The sequence below is a fragment of the Gouania willdenowi genome, chromosome 14, assembly GCF_900634775.1.
Source record: "Gouania willdenowi chromosome 14, fGouWil2.1, whole genome shotgun sequence".
Classification (NCBI taxonomy): Eukaryota; Metazoa; Chordata; class Actinopteri; order Blenniiformes; family Gobiesocidae; genus Gouania; species Gouania willdenowi.
The window spans coordinates 35,103,069-35,122,095 of NC_041057.1; the positions used below are offsets into that span (position 1 = coordinate 35,103,069).

Genomic DNA, 19,027 nt, shown 5'->3' on the forward strand with positions numbered 1-19,027 from the left:
TTTTGTTTGATTCAACTGTTATTTAAATAGACAAAGGAATTGTAAAAATGTAAAGATATGAGAAAAATTACTTATTAATTAAGAACCAGCCACAAAATTTAATTAAAAATAATTATCAATGAAAAGCAAACATTTCATTCATAACAATTAGGTTAAGATTTGAATTCATTACGCTTTACGTCAGGAAAGAAGGGCCTGCTCAACAAATAAATGATGTAGAATAAAGAGACTGTGTCAAAGTGTACTATCTATTATTGATTTATTTTTAGTTATGTTAAAGAAAAATGATTAAAAAAAATATGTATTTTTTATTCATTTAATTCTAGTTCATAACTTTCTTTTCTAAACACTTTTTTGGGGTACCTAATTATTACTGATTGTGTGGGTTTTCCTTCAAAATAAGAAAGAACACATTTCAAGGGCATTGGAACATCATTCAAACAGTTTTATTATTTCCAGTCGTCTTTGTATGAATAGAAAATCCAAAATAATATATATCTCTATAATAAGTAGAACTTTACTCTCATCGTGCTTTATTATGCCTTTAAAAAGCATTCATTGGTCTCAATGGTACATTAACAGTCTCTACTGAAGCGCTCACTAAAATGTTAGCAGAATAAAGTTTCAGGTAAACATTATAGAAAATGTAGAACATTTTGTACAAGTTGAACTTATCAAAGGAAACCATGACAAAGGAAGGAGACGTAGAACAAAAACTAACTCACAATGTCTCAATCATGTGGTCCTTGATCCTTTCAGAGAACTGGAGTTTATTCTAACACACAAACTAGAATCTAAAAAGTAAAAAACCTTTAATTAAATTCACTTGTATATTTTGGTGCAAAGAAAGGTTTAATTCTAACAAATAACACAGTCACTGTGCCATAGTATAATAGAAATATTTCTTTTTTGTTTTAGTCAACATTTAGTCATCTGATTTGTTTTAATTTGAGTCTTATTTTAGTCGACTGAAATACCAAGCAAATTTAGTCGAATAAATCAATTTACTAGACAATTTTTTTACCGCTGGTATAGGAAACAAACTAAACCTACTGTAATTTATGTGTATATTTAATATACAAAACACACATTTATCTTTATTTCAACACAACTGTGTCTTTATTTCTCAACAAAAGCTTGACTGAATAATAAAAAACAGACTGTCAACTTTGAAATGGTGTCTTTCTCACACAACAAGTATTCATTTCCGACTCAATTTATACAAAACAAATAGTGCTGATATCAAAGATGATAAACTCAAAAACCAAACAAACAAAAAACAAAATAAATCTAAATTCATCCAAAACATACATTTCTAATTATTTTTATATAGAACACGAACTGTCGTAAAATAGGCCAAACGCATGTAGACGCGTTTTGCGCATGCGTTGAAAGGATCCGCTCGGTGAAAAGATTATAGGTTGAGCCAATGAGAGCCGAAGAGGAAAAAACGTCATATCCACTGCACAAAGCAGAATCAAAACAAACATGGAAAAAACAAAAAAAAAAACATGGCGGCCGACATGAAGAAGACATCGCAGCTGCACTCTGCTCTGTTTTAAAAGACCGCGATATATCGTTGAAACCACAACAAGAAGAGGCTTTAAAACCGTAAGTCTGTCCCGTACTACACGCTGTTTTCATCTGCACGCTCAGTTTACAAAAAAATAACTATTTTTGTTGCGCTATTGTCGTCAATGCCGCTTATTGTTTGATTGGTTACTCTGCATGTGTTTGCCCCGCCCCCATTCAGCCACCAGAACACAAACGAGCCATTCCAGACGAATCTCGTGTATGAATAATACAAGAATGGATTCCAGGCATCTCTTCCGTCTTCTGATTTTCATCACAGACTATTTCTGTCTTGTCCTTTATTCGTGACAATAATGTCAATCGATTTAATCATAGTTTTAATCTCAATCAATTACTTCTTTTTTAGTTTTTGTTTTGTTTTCATCTACAAAAATATATTTGTGTATTTAGTCAACAAAATGAACAGTGATCTTAAAGATGTAAATACTTGTGTAAATCAGAATTAAAATGGGTTAAAAGTGACCAGAAATAGTGGAAAAGAATTAAAAACCACAACCAAATAAGTTAAAGTTGCAAATTAGTGGCCAAAAACAGATAGAAAAAGTGGTAAAAAGGGTTAAAAGTGTCAATATTGGCTTAAAATTACATTTATTTCAATTCACCTATGAATGTGGTTAAATTGGCAAAAAAACAACTATGAACTATAGTGAAAAGAGGTTAAACGTGACAATAATGGGTCAACATATGTGATATTAGGTGGAAAAGTGGTAGAAAGGGTTTGTAAGTGCTGAACATGTCTTAAAAGTGAAAAAAATGTGCAGAAAAGGCATTAAACTGTGATGTAGAAGTGTCAGAAATGGGAGAAATGTAGCAAAAATACATTAAAATGAGCAAAAATATGGCAAGAAAAGTGATAAAAAATAGGTTTCTTGAAGGCATCTGGTGACCCCCTCCTAGTGTCTTGCAACCCCAAAAGGGGTCCAGTCCTGGTCTACACAATAGCAACATCACAGTTTACCAACAGCACAGTCAATATGTCCTCCCTAACTCCTTTTCCCTTGTGTTACCTCCCCCCACCACTCAGGTGTAACACTGTCCTCTATTTTAATATAAAGTCTCAATCATGCAAAAATAAGACAAGTATCAAAATACAATTCAGTTATATATATATATATATATATATATATATATATAAATACTAAAAATCTATTAAAATCCACAATATTTGCAGAGCTCAGTGTTTCAGTTTATATCATCACATAACAGCAGACATGTTTAATTTCTATTTGTTGAAATAACATTTTTACAAATTCTCAAAGTTTTCCTTGAATTATTCCACAAAATTTCCCCAAATTCCCAAAATCAGGGAATATTAATTGAAGATACTGCAGGGACTGAAATACTTTATAATTTTCTTCATACCTGTATGTGGAAGTGCAAAACAAAGCACATACATGTTGAATTTTCTCTTTTTCCCATAAACATCTGTGGCCCACTTAACATAAAACTGGTCCATATTTGGCCTTTGCTTTTTTGATAAAAAAATTAAAAATGACCACCTATTGTCCGTTATTTGTTAACAACATTTCTATGCCATTTAAAGACAAAGTTTGTTGGCATCTCTTCATTTACATCACAGCATCTTACATCTTGTCATGTTTTACCTTCACAGTTCGACTGACAGGAAGCACCAGAAACCCAGAGTACACTGAGAACTGTGATCCCAAAAAACATTAAAAGACACGGAATAAATAAATAATAGAGCGTGACATGCTGCTGTGCATCAGGTTCTATTAAAAGAAAAGGAAAAAACATGTAGACATATTAATAGAGGTGAGGTGTATGTATTTACACATATATATATATGCATTCTCTAGAAGAAGAAGACAAATTTCATTGGATCCAGCACCTCATTTGCTTTTAGGTGTTTTGATTACATTTTGAAGTATTATATTTGGACATCTGTGTCTTTTATTGAGTTAAAATCCCTGGACATGTCATTGTAAACACAAAAATGAATGTAAAAACTGCGTGTGAGTGAGGAAGAGAGAGGAAAGTCAGGCCACGCCCCCACGCTACGTCAAAAGTGTGATTTTCTGCAAAAGATCTGGCTTGTCAACTTTGAAGACGGTAAAAAAAAGAAAAAGGCAACTGTATTTATCATCAGCATCAGTTAGCGTAGCATCAAGGAAAAATGTCTGTTACGTTAGAAAACTAACGCTAAAGTGTCAAAATCAATGTGTGTGTTTAGAAATGTGTTCTTTAAATGTTTTTTGTCCTTAGACTTTAGGATTTATCAGATGTTGAGAAAAGCTATTTGTTAAGTCTTCAGAACACGCTACTTACGTTAAATCTACCTCTTATTTTTCCCAAATGAAGGTTCCATGTTTCAAAAACGATTGAAAATGAATGAATAAAGGCATTTGTACATAACTCCTGCTTAGCTGTGCACTGACGAATAAATATCCGGTCATTGATTGAAAAATTGATGGTCAATCAGGTCACATTTTCACTCTTTTCTCCAAAGCTTCCAGAAAAACGTGGCTAAACGGATTTGTTGTGATGTGAAAGCACTCAAAGGTTCCCTCAGCAGCAGAATCAATTATCCTTGGACTGTTAACAGCAGAGCAGAGCACAGACACATGACCCGCAGACTCATTTCTAATGATTATTTACAGAAGACTCTTCATGCTGAAAACTGCTACAAAACAAGTGTGTGATCAGGGACGTCGGGATGATTCCACTGCTTTGGAAAAAAGCAGCAACGCTAGTTTCAATTCATTCCATTATTTTGTCTGTTTTGTTCTTGTTTTCTGTACATTTAATGCAGCCTGAATTTTCCGTCTTATTTATATGTATTAGTGCTGGGACAATATCGCAGGGTATCTACGCTGTATCGCGTACAGTTGCTGGGTGCATTGTTGTTTTTTTTCCATCCTAACTTTTGATCATAGTGTAATTTAAAGTTTTCCCTTTTTGGGGTCCATCAATAAAGTCAGTAAAATGATGGTTTATTGTTCTATGAATCTGTGATAACCACATTTATTTATTCATCTGAATAATATCCACTGTTATCTAGGAACGTGTATTATTATTATAGTCATCTTAAAGATGGAAATCCTGGTTTTAATCACTAATAAAATGGGTTCAAAGTGACCAAAAATGGTGGAAAAGGAGGTGAAATGGGATTTTAAAAACCACAAAAAATGGTTAAAAGTTGCAAATTAGTGGCCAAAAAACAGATAGAAAAAGGGTTCATCATAGTGTCAATATTGGCTAAAAAGTGGCAGAAATGGGGTGATGTAATTTAAAAGGAAGGAACAATTAGTTTAAACTAGTAAATATATTAGGCATGACAAATGATGAATGTGGTTAAATACGCCAAAAAATTATCATAATCATATAATCTGGTGAAAAGAGGTTAAATGTGACAATAATTGGTCAACATATGTGACATTAGGTGGAAAAGTGGTTGAAATGTCTTGAAAGTAGAAGAAAAGGCATTAAAATGTGATGGAGAAGTGTCAGAAATGGGAAAAATGTAACAAAAATTTATTAAAAGAAGCAAAAATATATGAAGAAAAAGTGATGAAAATAGGTTAAAATATGGAAAGTTTGGTGTAGTTGCAAAAAACAAATAAATAAAAGGTAAAATAAGCAAAAATGGGTTTAAATTGTTCAAAAAACATTCTTTGTATCTCGAAGGCATCTGGCGACCCCCTCGCAGTGTCTCACGACCCCAAGGTTGAGAACCGATGGCTTCAAAGTACATTTTTCTGAACAATAAAGACGCCATTTTCATCCATTCTATATCTGTTATGCATGTGATTATAAAAATAACCCTGGGTTCTTCTGCTGGAGGACAATGTTCTGCTCTAGAACAAATAAAAGTGTTTAATTCTGTGTTTATAACGACCTCCTAAACCTCGTTTCTGTGGTGCAATCAAAAAGTTGTGAAAGGAAAGAGTTCTTCAACAATGATTGATGGCAGAAACAGTTCTAGCTGTGAATAGACAGTCATGTTCAATGCTCGGAATTTATTGCCCTCGATTTCCTGCAGCAGTGTGTACCACACACACACACACACACACACGGTAAATGCTTTTTTGCCTCCTGTGCACCAATGATTTCAGACTCTCCATGCACACAGTGTTATAAATGAGAGCTCCATTCAGTGCAGTGAACCAACCTATCACATAGTGTGTCACAGCCAATGTGTATTAGAAAAAAAGAAGCTTTATTTATTTTCTTTTGTGTGTGTAAAGATTAAAATTGATTCACAAATACATGCTAAAGTAGCTTAAGAAAGTGAAAGTGCAGATTTCTGTAGGTTACGTGAGTGAAATCATAATAAACTAGAAAAGCACTCAGAGAGCGCAGACCTCCACCAAGTGATTTATGAAACTACAGTAAAACTACATTAATTATTTTTAAGATTTGTCACAAACACGTAAAGACTACAGCACGAGTATTGGGCGGGACATACACAAAATGCACCTCCCAACTACTACTACTACATTACCCATAAGCCACTGCACTTAGAGGAGCAGACTCAGGCACAGGTCACATCTACCCATATTGTTATTTCTACAAGTGGTATTTTGTCATTTTTGGTGTGTGTGTGTGTGTGTGTGTGTGTGTGTGTGCATTGTTCTAACAGTATGTCCCCTCAAAAAGTGATCCTTTAACTAAAGCAATTCACACTTAAGCTAACGTTCAAACATTACTTAACGTTAGCTCCTAAAATCAGTGGTAGTAATAACACAAGGTCTGACCCAATCAATACGAAGAACACTTGTTAGCACGACTGAACTAAAGCAAAACCCTTAGTGACAAAAGCTTGATTGGGTTCTTGAAATGTAATTTCTCTTTAGCCTGACCTTGTAAACACTTAATTCCTAATGCTAATTTAATTCCGAATTAAACTTAAATCCAAATTAAGTGGCTGGTTTATTTCACTTTTAATTCTGAATAAAATACAGTAAATCCTCTTTCTTGTAAACACTTAATCCTGCTTTAAGTTAATTCTGGTCGTTCAGCACATGAGCAACTTGTGGCGATGACTCGTTGGTGACGACATAATCCACAATGGCGACCCGGACTAGAGTCGACATTATTTAACAAGAGCCTTAAAAGAAATGGATATAATGAAAAAAATGGATGGACGGAGGCATAAACATGCGGATATTTACACGGAAATATGGACTTTTTACACGTACGGACATCGGCAAACGGAACAGGCGTCATCGGACGGGTGATACTAAAACCTGGGGATGGAGTAAATGCGTCCTCGTACTGCGGCAAATGCTGTAATATCACCAAGTTTATTATTGTAACGGTTGTTAGAGCTACTATATTTACCAGGGAACAAATATTCATTCCTGGTTATTGTTTTCCTGAACTTTATTTACAGGTGATTAGTTCATACCTCCATTCCGACCGAAGTATGTTATTGTCGAGCTGTTGCTTCGAAACTACAATCAAAATGAAGGTGAAACAGTTCTCATGTGTGGTCTTCTGTGTTACAGTCTATAATAAAAGGTTTGTTGTGTGTTTTTCCTGTTAGACGTGATGTCACGTTCACCCCGTGTCCAATCAGAGCCTTCCCAACCCCCACACCTACAGTGGAATTGAATAAAGCCAAATAAACTGGTTTTCCTTGTAAACCTCAATTCAGGAATTACTATTTCCATCTAAACAGAACACTATACAGAACTACTGTATATATCATAGTATATATAGTATAATATCATAATAAAACATCATGGAACCGTAGCCAATCAGAAGTTTGGGATCAACAGAAGTTGTGAAGCATAATATTGTAAAGGACATAAAATGGTGATGAATAATGAAAGTACACTGATTAATGTCCAAACACACGTGTCAGTCATGTGATGAGTTGATGGGTGAAACGGAGCGTCCTCTGAGGACGAGAGGGAATGTTGATCAAATCATTGATACATTTCAAGTGTTTATAGAAGCTGTGGGTGAAATTAAAATGACGATGATTACTGACACTAAACAAACCTGAATCATTTCCTCAGAGATGATGAAACATGGATTCTCTCCCATTTTAACCCTCAGTGTTAATGCAAACAAAGCCATAACTACAATACCATGTCTGCCACACTTCATAATGTTGTAGATCCATAGGAGACAAGTTCCATCTCTGGAGATAAAAGAACCAAATGTGCTTTTTCTGAATCCTTCTCTAAGTCCATCGAATCTGATCAAACTACTGATAATTTGCAGAATTAGCCAAGATTCAAATTTCCTTCAGTAAATGGAAAATATTTTGGAGGACAATCAGGAAGTAAATTAAAAGTCAGAATGTGATTAAAAACTGGAGCTGGTCAAGTGCAAAGTTATAAGTACTTTATTATTAAATGACTAAATCTAGAGTAGAACATCACACTCAAAGTAATAATAACCTACAGTAATGAATCTATAAATATGGACAGTAATATGTCACTGGAGAAATGTAAATGTAATATTTTTGTGATAAATAAGAGGATGATAATGCGTTTGTCCTCTGACTGTCACAGTATTTACAATGTTGTAATTTTGTTATGTTGGTTCAGGGTTTTTAAATGGATAAATAATGAATAATAATAAATATGAGTTGTTTTAGTTTGTCACAAACTGAACTCAGAGAGCGTAGACCTCCACCAAGCAGCTCAATTCCACCCATACTGTGATTTCCACCCAATGTTTGAGTCCTATACCGTAAGCATTTGAAATAATAAACAACATATTCTTCTTCTTCTTCTTCTTCTTCTTCTTCTTCTTCTTCTTCTTCTTCTTCTTCTTCTTCTTCTTCTTCTTCTGTGTAGCAAGGAGCATTACTGCCCACAATGATTGACGACGATGATGATGACGACTACCTGTAAACATTGAGCTGTGTTACTATGACTACCTATCAACATTGAGCTGTTGACTCAGAGAACCTATAACTAGGGCTGGGTTTTATCCGATACCGGTGCATACTCGATATTTTTTAAACTGTTCCGGTGCTTAAACGGTGCTTAAACGGTGCTTAAACGGTGCTTTAAAAAAATTAAACCGCATACACTTTGTCAAAATACAATACCCTTTTATTTTTAGGTCCAAATTGAATACACTATTACCTTAAATAATATATATACAAGTAACATATAAAAATAATATAAACAAAAACATTTAAATAATATCCAATAAAACTATATTATTTTAAACTATATAATATCGTTATGATTTTATTTGTCAATAATCCTTAATAGCCTTTGTAAAACAAAAAAAGAAAAAGAAAAAAATGTATTTCAATATGTTTTTTAAAGTTATAGGGAGCCATTGCAAAAGAGTCAAAGAGCCACATGTGGCTCCTGAGCCTCTGATTGTAGTGAATCTCTGAACCAGCCAATCTGTTGCATTTCTGTGTAAATGCAAAACTGTGTCTTTAAAATGTGGTGTTGAGCTTAAGTTCAACATTTTGTTTACAAACACAACTTTTTATGAGCTCAACATAAACAGACACTGAGTTGAAGTATAGACATAGTTCATATGTTGTTGTCACACGTTGAATGGTAACGGTGTTTGTTAAGAGGAAAGACATCATCTGTGATGGCGGGGCACCGAAATGTTCCTTCTTATTCCGTCTGGTTACTACTGTTTACGTCGGAACCGGCGCCGTATTGGTAACGCGTTTTGGTACCCAACCCTACCAATGACATCATCAACAAGATATAAAAGATATAAAAATGTAATCACCTGTTCCTCGTCCCGTTATCAAGATTTCCTGAAAATTTCATCTAAATCCGTTCACTACGTTGTATCTTATCTTGCTAACAGACAGATAACCTTACCACTCTGCTTCTGCACCTCGTGCTTGGCGGAGGTAATAAATAACTTTTAAAGATGGGATGGAAAAGCGTGCAACAAAAGGGTACAATAGGGTTTTGGATTTTTCCATTAGTTTTAGTTCTTATTTCGTTTTGAATTTGTATTTTTAAATTCAGTTTTTACTATTTTTTTTTTTTTTTTTTTAATCCATTGGTTTTTGTTTTTTTATTAGTTTTATGTATTTTTGGGGGGGAGAAACTGGGCAATTTGTATAATTTGTATGTGCAAATGGGAGCATTTTACAAAAAATTTATGTTTTGTCATTTTTGGCCAAAATCAGAAATAGCCAGAAATTACTTTTTTTTTGAATTTTTGAGACTCTACATAATGGTTCAGTGAGTGAAAAGTAGATGAGTTGGTTCTGACACTGAGAAAGAAAGAAAGAAAGAAAGAAAGAAAGAAAGAAAGAAAGAAAGAAAGAAAGAAAGAAAGAAAAATAATCCAACCCAATAACAATGTTTCCTCTATTCTGAGTACCATGAACTATACATTTTTGGAAAGTGTGGGGGCATGTCTACGACATGACAAGGGTCCCTGGTCACTGACGGACACGTGGCATTTGCATAGGCTCCGCCCCTTTCTTTGTAGTGCGGCCACTATTAGAGTAAGAGACGCTCAGGCCTAATCAGTGGATCCAGACATTCCTTATTTCTTACTGGTTCTTATGATGCTCATGGTAATTGCAAATACACAAAAAACACACATTTATTGTTGTTTTTTTCATAACCATGGTCAACACAGTGAGTGACAGTGTTAATTATTCACTCTACGCTATGTTTAAAGGAGGCATTTTTCATACCATTGGGTCTCTTTACATTTGTTTGCTTGTATTTGTTTGATGTGTGAGTGCAGAGCTCATCAAAATTCACCGCTCGGCTGAAAACACGAGGGAATTCAACACGAATACAGAAAGAAATCAATCATCATTTCTGCAACTTAAGTTTGGTTTTGTGTGTTTTCACTTTGCTTTACGTTTCTTTGTTCTATACAGCAATAAATCTCATTTCAAAACACTAGGAAAAGTATTATTGGGGTCAGTTTGACCCCATTCAAAGTTTATTTTTTATTCTTATTGCTACACATAAAGCAATGTTCATTTATATTGCATGACTTTTCCCAGTTGATGGGTACAATTGATTAACCATAAAATTATGATAAATATGATTATTATGAACTTGGTCAACATTTTTCTGATTGACTCCAGGGTAAAATGTGTTTGTAATATTAGTGGATAATAGGAGGAATGAAGCTAATTTAGTGTTTTTCAATCAGTAACTGGTTCCACATTGATATGTTTGACGTCACGTATCTCACTGACATGACAGCGCAGAGACTCTGACATGTGACGTCTCACAGCTTTGAAATGATCTGTTCCAATAAAATCACCTTTATTTTGAAAGAACCTGACAAAGACAGCTCTATCAACTCACTGACCCTGACAGACACTTCACTTTTCTCAATTGTCCAAACAGTTTATCTTCAGGACGTGCGATCGCGCTTCACGTCAGGATTGGAACAAAAACTCTCCAACATCACACATGACACCATGTCTCACTCATTAACCACTGGGTTTACATGAATCAATGAATTATTGTGCTTTTTACTGGAGTGTCAACATAAAAGGTTCAACAAAAGCTTTTAGTGAACAGTAAAGCAACATTTTCATCATAGTGTTGAACTGATGGACCAAAATTAATAAACCAACTGCACAAAAAACGTCCAAAAGCGGCAAAAAAAGTAGCAAGAAAAGAGTAAAAAGTGACTAAAAATGGTGAAAATCAGGTAAGAGTGGCAAAAATGGGCAAAAATAAAGGAATCAGGTGGAATGTAAAAGCAAAAGGTAGCTTTAATTAGCAAAATGTGGCAAACAATTGTGAAAAAGGGCAAAAATGTGGAACAAAAAGAGGCAAAATGTACAGGGAAAAGCGAAACAAGAGGTAAAAGTGTCAAAAAGAATTTGCAAAAATGGACAAAAAAATTGATATTAATTGGCAAAAAGAGTGTCAAAACTTTTCAAAAAGGGACAAAAATGGCCAAAGGAAATTTTGTGAAAATCATTTCATGCATGAAAATACCCCTGGGGGTCAGATTGTTAATGATAGTTGAGGATAATAAATGAAAAACAAATCAAAATGAGCACATATATTAAATTACTTCATATTCGGTTTGTTTTTATACATTTAAACCTTTTTTTAACTAAAAAAATGCAGTTGAACAGAATATTTAGGTGTCATGTCATTGACCCAAACACACACACACACACACACACACACACACACACACACACACACACACACACACACACACACACACACACACAGAGGTGCTAGTGTGTGTGGCTGATTGTGAGGCACAAATACAGTGAGTTTGTTGTGTTACTGAACAAAAGTAAATGTTTTTACCCACAATGCCTCAGTGTTTTCAGCACTAGAGTCTCATCACTGACAGACTGAGAGTTAAAGTTCTAGGAGGAGACAAACGGACGTGTCACACACAGAGAAAATGTTCACAGGGTCTGTGTTTGTGTTCAGAAAGGTGGTGAAGTCATGAAATAATAATATTGTCATGTACTATGTTGCTTAAATTTGTAAATCTCATTATATCATGTGGCCTAACCCTCAGAATACATGTTTTAATGACATCTCATTCAGAGTTTTACTGAATCAAATGATACATTTAGTGTAAAAAAAAAAGGTTTAAATGTTAAATATAGGGAGAAAAACATTAATTAATAAAAAAGGCAAATGCAATCAAAAATACACAAGAAAACAAACCTCATTTAAATCCCTTCATAACATTATGAAATATCCTTGCTCTGCATGCAGAAACTTCTGGATCATCTCCAAAAACAGACATTTGAACATTTTCTATCAATTCACCAGTTTTAGCACGGTGGGCCATCGACCCTAACCGGTGGCCTGCACATTCCCGTAGATACGTCATCCCTTTATCCAATAGAAATCATTGTATTTTGAGTTGTGCTAGTTTTTACTCCGGTTTTTTATTCAGTGGACTAATAAACGTGACCTGAGAGATGGAATATTTCACGCAGCAGGTGAAACATCTTTTCCAATCTGTTTTTTTTTTGTGTGTGTCGTCAGTGTTTTATGGATTTTTCACATCTCTTAAAATAGTTGTGTGGAAAAACAACTGGTTTAGTATTCCTATTACGCTTTCAGCAGACACAGAACTGAAAGAAAAACCACTTCAGCATCACAGTACGTCTCATATTTCCATCTGCACAATTATTTTCAACTCAGCAGGTGATGCTCGCTGCTGATATTTCACATTCTAATAATACTCAGAGCTGGGAATTGTGTTAAAAAAGGCCTTAGAACGAACGCACTGAACAAAGCTTCAGGAACTCAAACTAAAGCTAAAATATATTTTCCTTTATGTCGGTCCAGTGACTGTTCATGGTGTATTTTTATTTATGATCTATATCTCATTCATAAAACATGTATTGGTGCTCATATACTGTCATGTTCTGTAACACAGGGACAGTGAGTGAAGACTGTCAAAGTGCCTGAACACATTTAGATAAGTGTGTGTGTAGAAGTGTGTGTGTGTGTGTGTGTGTGTGTGTGTGTGTGTGGAGGAGTCAAACAGTGGTGTGTACCTTCACCTTCCCACACTGCTGTCAACACGGGTCACAGCCCACGCACACGCGCACGCACACGCGCGCACGCATGCACGCACACACACACACACACACACACACACACACACACACACACACACACACACACACACACACACACACACACACACACACACACACACACACACACACACACACACACACACACACACACACACACACACACACACACACACACAAACTAGGATGAAAAGGACAGAAAAGACAGAATAATGTGCTGAAAGCTTGACTTTCACAGATTTTTCTCAAAAGCCAAATGTTTGGATTCAAAACCACATCAACGCTGTCAACGTTCTACTCACTCACAAGCCCGACGCTCTACCATTATCATTTTTCCAAAGCTCAAATACTATTTTTGTATCGTGTATAACACTTTTATATTAATATTTCATGTGTCAGACTTCGACTTTAACAGAGAAGCAGCAGATTTCTATTTGTGAGAAAATAAAAACAGCTCAGAGCAGTGACAGAAACGAAAAGTCACAATATCATATTTTTAGAACCACAAATAAACTTTTTTTCTGTATATATATCTTTTTTTTTGTCACAATAATAATCAGTGTTACTGATTCACATCCACAGTTTAAAGCTGCAGTATGTTTATTATTTTTGGCATCATTTGGTCAAGAACCCTTCCTAACTTTTGATCATAGTGTAATTTAAAGTGTTCATTCAATAAGGTCAGTAAAATGATGATCCATTGTTGTATGAATCTGTGATAACCACAATTATTTATTCATCTGAATAATATCCACTGTTATCCAGGAATGTTTATTAATATTATAATCATCTTAAAGATGGACATTTTTCATCACAAATAAAATGGGTTCAAAGTGACCAAAAATGGTGGAAATGGTGGTGAAATGGGATTTTAAAAACCACAGAAATTGTTTTTGTAGGGAAAATGAGTTTAAACTAGCAAAAATGTGCATTAAAAGTCGTGAATGTGGTTAAATTGGCAAAAACTAAACACAAAAGATGATGAAAAGAGGTTAAAAGTGACAATAATGGGTCAATATATGTGACATTAGGTGAAAAAGTGGTGGAAAGGGTTTATAAGTGCTGAACATGTCTGAAAAGTGAAAAAATGTGCAGAAAATTCATTGAAATTTGATGTAGAAGTGTCAGAAATGGGAGAAATGTAGCAACAATACATTAAAAGGAGCAAAAATATGGCAAGAAAAAGTGATGAAAATATGTTAAAAGGTGGTGAGTTTGGTGTAGTTGTAGAAAAATGGTAAAACTAAGCAAAAAGGGTCTCAAATATATTCCTAGTTTCTTGCAAACCCAAAGCTTGAGAACCCCTGGTCTAAAGGGCAGAATGTGGCCCCCAGGCCTCGAGTTTGACACGTGTGCTCTACAGGTTCAGATAATTGATATTTCTATCAACATTAAAATGTATAAAATCACTGACAAACAACCTGACGAGTGACCTTTGCAAAGCCACAACTACATCCTTTGTTCCGTCTCAAAGTGAACTTTTCCTATTTCTCATTCTCCACAACATAAAAAGCTTCATCAGCCAATCAGGATAGACGAGGAGTCGCAGGTGTTCTGCAGAACTCCATCAGGTCCCTGAAGCTGGCTTTAGCCTTCAATCTCAGAGCAATCTGAGCCGCATCAACGTAGAGCAACAACAACAGCAACGAGTGATGGTGTTTGTGTGCAGTGCATCAGATGGGCAATCACAGAGATAAAGTCCGTCAAACATTCATCTATCATGGTCTGCGCTGCAGGGCCTGAGCCAATCACGTCTGACGCTGGGGTGAAATGGGCCAATCACTGACAGGTGTCGCTTTATTAGCCTGGGTTAGAAAACAAACACTCTATCACATTTACGTCACTTTACAGATGCAAAGGTCTAAATACTAATCACGCTACTGGAAAAGCTTCAGGGATGGTTTTTGTAGCCGTGTCCAGTACAAACCCCCTACTGTAAGGTATGTACACTTTGTTTTTCCACCTGGAAACTTTACTAATATTCTTGCATTATCAAATAAGATTTCTTGTTTTTTTTCATATTAACCCAGAAGTTCCCAACCTTTTTCAGCTCGTGAACCTATTTTCATATCACATTAGTTTTTGATTGTGTTGTGTAACGAATACAGAATATCTGGGATTAGTGCGACACCTAGATATCTGTACACTGCATTTTATTTGAAATACGTTTATATTTGTATAGAATACAGTTATTTGATATTATTGTGTGTGATGTATATTTGAAAAATAATAATAATGAAAAAAATACAATTTAAATTCTCTATTATGTATTTTTTTTTTTTTTGACAATTTCTAGACATTATATGCGACACGATTTTAATTCAAAGTGACTCCACATGGGGTCCTGACCCTAAGGTTGAAAAAAACTGCAATAACCTAAATATTCCATATCTATTGCTTGTACTGTATTTCATATATCAGTTATACTATATTTGAGTGGTTTATTACTAAAAATGAGCTGCTGGGTGGACGTCTGTGCTCTCCCAGTGTTTTTCTAGTTTAATATTGTGTTTGTGACACATTTATGCTCCAATTTAGGGGCGGCTGGTAATTTTTTATTTAATTTTTTAACTAACACACGTTCGATTTCCAATTAAGATTTGATGTGCAATTTAAGCAATGCTCCAGCATTTAAATGTACAACAGTGCAAATAGTTTATTTATTTATTTATTTATTTATTTATTTATTTATTTATTTATTTATTTTTATTTTTTTTTTTTTATTGCATCTTTGACCTGGTTTTCTTTTCTTGAGGAAAAACATGCTGCTATGTATCTGTCTATCTAGTGGAATTAAAAAGTGTAAAATAAATATTTCACTATAATTGTTTTTTGTAAAAGTGTCAAATGGTAGAAGTTCTAACATCTATTGTTCCTCACAGTCAATAGTCAGTCACCAGATTATTTAGATACCATTTAGACCGTAACACCATAAAACACAACATAAACATGAGCAGCTTCACGTTCTGAAACATCCACAGACTGAATGAAAACATGAGCAGAACCAGAAAACTGCTGAAATAAAACCTAAACAGTCCTATTGTGTGATGAGACCTGGTCGAGGACCTGAGGAGTGAAACCAGGTGCATTTTGCTCTATAATATCCCCATAAATATCAAAATATCTCACTAACAGAACAAGTTTTTTTTGTTTTTTTTTCTGTATTTCTGTTTTGGTTTTAAATCAGAAAATCAAAATAACCACACTGTTAATCTGTTATTTTGATATGGTTTTAAAACAGAAAAACCAAAGAACGAAAGTTACAGGATTAAGGGTTAAAAACATAGGCAAAGTTTTAGATTCTTGCCAGGAGGAGCAAAAGAAAAAATAGAATTAAATATAAAGAAAGTCTCCAGATTCACGCCAACCACACTGTGTGTAACATACAATCATGTAAAAATGATTAGTAACATAATTGATAATGATGACTACAAAAATTTGCATCGACGCATTGTTTAATGTTGTAAATTCATTAAAAAAATATTTCTGCTTCATTTTTGTGTTGCTTCAACATTTACATTGAGGAGAAAAATTGCGCAACAGAAGAAGAACCAACCTAAAGTCTCAAAAGTTTGGGACCATTTCATGGAAAACTACATACCTGGTAGAACTGACATCTGTGACACAAAACTAACAGTAATATGTTAGAATCAAACTCTTCTATATTATGATTCATTTATTTTTAATGAATGGAGAAAAATGTAATGACAATCTTTGACCACTAGGGATAATTTAAATCCCTTCATAACTTTCAGAAATATCGTTGCTCAAAAACTTCTTCTGGATACTGTATCTGCAGAACCTTCCTGATCATCTCCAAAATTAAACTCCTCCTTCTTTTTGACATCATCTATCAGCTCAACAAATGTCATTTTAATCCCTTCAGAACTTTTTGAGAAATCCTGTTAACAAATACCCATAGTAACTGAATATTTAGCCTATTTACTTGATATTTATCCATTACTTAGAATTTGAAATGGTCATGCATCTATAAATGGGGCACTTTTTAGTTACTAATAAATACATAGTGACATATTTTTTGCACTAAAATGATGTGTTAAACACACCAAACCTAACATATACAGTAACAGACATATTTATACAGAAATATTTTATAAAACATATATACAAAAATAACTAATAATGTATTAATAAGTAGGGGTTTGATCTAAATGTATCTTTTTATTGTGAACGTGCAAAAAATAGGTCCAAATACTAATCAAGCGACTGGAACAGCTTCAGGGATAGTTTTTGTAGCCAAGACCTGATAGTTTTAGATAAATGTGAAACGTTCCAGTCAAGGATTGAGAAACATTGGAATCAGCAACGACCGCAGCAATAAAAATCAGCTCCATCTGCCAGAGAAAGTGTGTAATCTGGAGAAGGATCCAGACGTTACGCCTCTAAAGAGGATCAACGGTTATAGAAGATGGATGGATCGCTGTCTGAGGCTATTTGTTTCCTTCCACACTAATGGTTTGTTGTTTTTTTTGGCCGGTGACAGAACGTCAGGGTCAACGAGGCCACAGAAATTCCTTAAATGGCCCGTTGTGATATGAGCTGGCAGCTCAGGGTGAGGCTTTCACTGAGAGACAATCATCATCACAATAACCATCGTACTACTGACACACAGTCAGACAATCACATGTGGATGTGATGATTACCAAAGTTCATAAGATACCGTCTGTATATATTCATCTTAAAGATATAAATCTTTGTTTTAATTGGAAATAAAATGGGTTCAACGTGACCAAAAATGGTGGAAAAAGTGGTGAAATGGGATTTTAAAAACCACAGAAATGGGATAAAAGTTGCAAATTAGAGTTGATAAAAACAGACAGAAAAAGTGGTTAAAAAAAAAAAAAGAAGGTTCAAAACAGAAATGTGGGGGAAGGGGGATTGGGGTAATGTAATTTAAAACATAAGAACAATTAGTTTAAAGTAAATAATGGGCATGACAAATTGTGAATGTGGTTAAATTAGTAAAAATAAGCATATATGGTTCATAATATGGTGAAAAGAGGTTAATAATGGGTCAACATATGTGACATTGGGTGGAAAAGTGGTGGAAAGGGTTTAAAAGTGCTGAACATGTCTGGAAAGTGGAAAAAATGTGTAGAAAAGGCATTGAAATGTGACGTAAAAGTGTCAAAAATGGGAGAAATGTAGCAAAAATACATTAACAAGAGCAAAAATATGGCAAAAAAAGTGATGAAAATATGTCAAAATACGGTAAAAATGGTGTAGTTAAAGAAAAAAGATAAAAATAAGCAAAAAAATTGTTTAAATAAATTCTTAGTTTCTAAAAGGCATCTGGTGACCCTCTCCCAGTGTTTTGTGACCCCAATGGGGTCCTGACCCCAAGATTTAGAACCGCAGCTTTAAAGGAGACTAGAGGCAAAAGTGGTACATATTGTGCAGATGCTTTGTTAATAAATGTGTCTCTGTGGCATTTTTCATCAGCAAAATTTAACCCAGAATTGTCTTTTTCGTCAGACTTTATTGAGTTAAAAATATTGAGATTAATATTGTGTATTACCATTATGAGAGAAAATATTGAGATATGAGTTTTTGTTACATTTCTTTTATTTATTTATTATTCATTACATTTTTATTTTTTATAATTTTTATTTTTATTATATATATATATATATATATATATATATATATATGTATATATATATATATTCATATTTCATACATTCCGATCCATCCGTTTGCTCCATATCACCCAGCCCTCTCAGAAACAGACCACCGTCCACATTAAAAATTAACTTGAGCACATTTTGCAAATCTTAGGCAGTTGTTATAAATGATGAAATCCGTTGGTTGGAGGTTGTTCTGATGACCCATCTATCCATTGCTAGCTTGTTGTTAGCATGTGTGCAGCCTTATGTTTGCACTATTTGAATATAAAGGCCTTCACTTGATTTTGGATCATTTGCTTGTCAAAGT

General features: G+C 34.3%; 1 protein-coding gene across 1 annotated transcript in view; it reads right to left on the reverse strand.

The window, feature by feature from the left end:
• Nucleotides 1–19,027, reverse strand: part of opcml (opioid binding protein/cell adhesion molecule-like) — a 279,420-nt gene that overhangs the window by 151,990 nt on the left and 108,403 nt on the right. The gene's annotated exons all lie outside the window — the stretch shown is intronic.